Genomic DNA, 3,242 nt, shown 5'->3' with positions numbered 1-3,242 from the left:
GGCCACCAGGCGCTCGCCATCGTGCCCCACCTCCAGGCCTGGCTCCAGAGGGGGGCCCAGGTGACCCGCATCCGTGCGAGGGAACGCCAGATCCAAATTTTTGGAGCATCATAAGGGGTCTTTGGGCGGTGCTTTGTCTGGTTCCTCACCTAGGACCTGTCTGCCTTGGGTGACCCTACCAGGGGCWTAAAGCCCCAGACAGCATAGCTCCTAGGATCATTGGGACACTCAAACCCCTCCACCCCGATAAGGTGGCAGCCCAAGGAGAGGTAGTTTGATTATCTCACATCTAACTAAAGGAAGAGACATCTGCTTGCCTCAGTAAAATAAGAGTGTCACACTTTTAATTAAAGATTCAAGTCCTAAAGTTTCTAAGGATTAAATCATGGAATAAAACACACTGTTTAAAATCATGAAATAAAAGAAACATCTTCTTCAGGAGTCCATCTGTAAACAATTAAACACAATCCACACAGCTATTGAATAGTTAACTWAGCCAAACTTAGTAATCTATGGTCTTTTAGTACTTTTCTGTAAGAAAAATGGATTAGATGGCATTCTTTGCAATGGGACAGAAAACAATTAGATACAAATTCCTTCCTCATTTCTCCTTTTTTTTCACATTTAATGAAAAATGTAGGTCCTTTATTCTCAGTCACGCTGAAGAGTCTTGTTAAAGGAATTCATGATCCCTGAAGAGGAACAAACAGTCTTGTGGGGGTAGGAAGCAACAGGAACTTATCAGAATGTAAATTCTATCAGTTTGACTGCTGGGGCATCGTCACAAAGTCTAGTAGGTGAAGGTGTAAGAGATGTTAATTCAGCCACAAAGGAAGTTCCATGTAAAAATCTTTAGAAATAGTCTGAGGTCAAAAGTGGGGGGTTTTCTTCCTTTCTGAGCCATTGTCATAGGAACAAGTGAAATCTAATCAGAAATGATGCTTTATATGCAGGAAAATGCTAAAACGATGTTTCTGGCATATTTCAAATTTATCTAATTTTTATAAAAATTGATGCCCCTGATATCAACAAGCAAAACTGCTTATCTTGTTTTCTATGTATTTAACCTTCTGTTATCTAATCAGGTCTGTCATTTCAACACATACAGTACATGTTTAATATCCACAGTTAGGTCAGATTCTTAGCTAAAAGCTCATAAAATAATTTCTACATCCACAGAAAGTTAAAACAGTTTAATCGCAACGTAAACAAATTGTACAAAATGGCATCAATGCAGATCTGTAAAAATATTTAGACTTTTTTTTTGTAGAAATGCAAGTTAAAGCAGATACCAAAATATGTTGCAAAGTGTGTTGAAAGTTTAACTTGATTGTCAGTTAATATGGTCCAGCTGAAGTCAAACAATGATTTATCATTTTTTATATGGAGGGGGGGGGGGGATAAATATGTAGCAGCATAAATTATTTCGCTGGTATCCACTTGTGAATGCATGGTTTCCAAGAGTTTCTAGCAATATTCATTATATTTGGAAATAGGGTTAATGCAAAAAACAAGCAAAAATAACCTTCAGTGGTCAGGGGTGGGGTGGAGGGCCATATTTTTTCTGTTTTCATCCTCACTATCTCCACCATCTCAGAAGTATATCAAAATAGCTGCTATTTTTTCAAAGTGTTAGCTTTATTTTGATACCAAAACTATTTAAAAGTTTATAAATGCTCTATAACATTTAGGCATGTTATTTTGAGCAAAAAATGTCAAGACAACCCATTGGGGCTGAAATGGTTAAGATTTCTGAAATGCATCTTTTATCTGTAATTCATTCTTTTCTTTTATCTGTAATTCAATAAACAGAAAATTTACTATACTCACTTTGAAATGGTGCAGCAGATCTTCAGTCTTAGAATGTCCCACAAACTGTGATCCAAGATAATGTGAATGGACACCACCAGCTTCCCAAAATCGCACATGAACATCTAGATGTTTATTTTTTGTCGACTCGTTAAAACTTTCATCAAACATCAATATAAATGTCCTGAGTTGTTGACTCCAAAAATCAGTTCATTTCTAAAGTATGGGGCAAGTCCAAACTTTAAAATGTAGCTTGTTTTGTCTTTTCCACGTGAGAAAGATTTAGCTATTTCTGAATCTGGAAACATTGCCTGGAATAATTCTGAAATGTCGTCATTAGACGAGTAAGAGTGGTGCTGTACAGCTGTGTTCAGATACCAGCATATTTATGCCTGCAGTGTTGCACTCGAGCCAAAAGCTAAGCGGAGATCACTTGATTTCCCTGTGGTTACGGCTCCACTGGAAGCGGTGCTCTCGGTTGTAGCTCCTGTCGTAGCCACGGTTGTAGCCCCTATCGTAGCCGTGGACATGGCTGATGTAACCTTATTTCCAGAAAAGTAACTTGACAGATTTAGCTGCTGTCTTCCTCTTGCAGCAAGTTTGTGGCCCACCAACTGCGTGTGGGATATTAAAGCACTAACACCCATTGTCCCAAGCTTTACCCTTTTTTTTTTTTTTTACAAAAACTGCAAAATCCTTCTCCGTCTCGTCCTTCGACAACTTGCAGCCAAGACCTGAATTCTTCTGTTTCCAGCCACTTTTGCTGAAACTTACATTTACCCATGATACGTTCTTCTTCACCATCCACGTTTCACCTACGTGCATTCCTTATAAAGCCCGGTCCTTTAACAACTGGAATGTGCACCCACCTGTAACAAATAATCAACAAAAAAAGGTTCCACCTGGAACTCCTTGCGGAAATATTTAATCGACACAATCCCTCCTGATTAGCGAGTCCAGCTGACTTAGGTCGCCCCTCATTTTTCCTAACAACTTATAAAATATTTTTAATGCCACCAAGTTTCAGATTTAATGCATTTTAAAGACATTTTAGGCCTAAAATTTAGCTAAATCCTTTTAATGACTTTTAATAATCCACGGAAACCCTGACTTACATGTACACTGTAGCTTCGGCTCTTTGGTTTACAAGTTCAATGCTGGTGTGCTGAAGAAAATAAGGGAGCCGAACCCCGGTCTGGAGGCAATACAGGTATATACAGACCAGGGGTGGGATCCACAGCGGGTGGATGTGGACTACAAGTTTTCAGCGTGCGCATGCGCACAAGGAATAAACCCAAAAGCGATAACCTTAAAGGGATCCCCGATTAGTTGTAACATTAGACATTTTTTGATAAACATATTTTAACTGTAAAATAAAGACTGTAAAAGTACTGTAGTCTGTTTAGTTTTGTGAATTTTAAAAAATATTTTTT

This window comes from Austrofundulus limnaeus, unplaced genomic scaffold, assembly GCF_001266775.1.
Source record: "Austrofundulus limnaeus strain Quisiro unplaced genomic scaffold, Austrofundulus_limnaeus-1.0 Scaffold518, whole genome shotgun sequence".
Classification (NCBI taxonomy): Eukaryota; Metazoa; Chordata; class Actinopteri; order Cyprinodontiformes; family Rivulidae; genus Austrofundulus; species Austrofundulus limnaeus.
Note: the sequence above shows the minus strand (reverse complement) of the source record.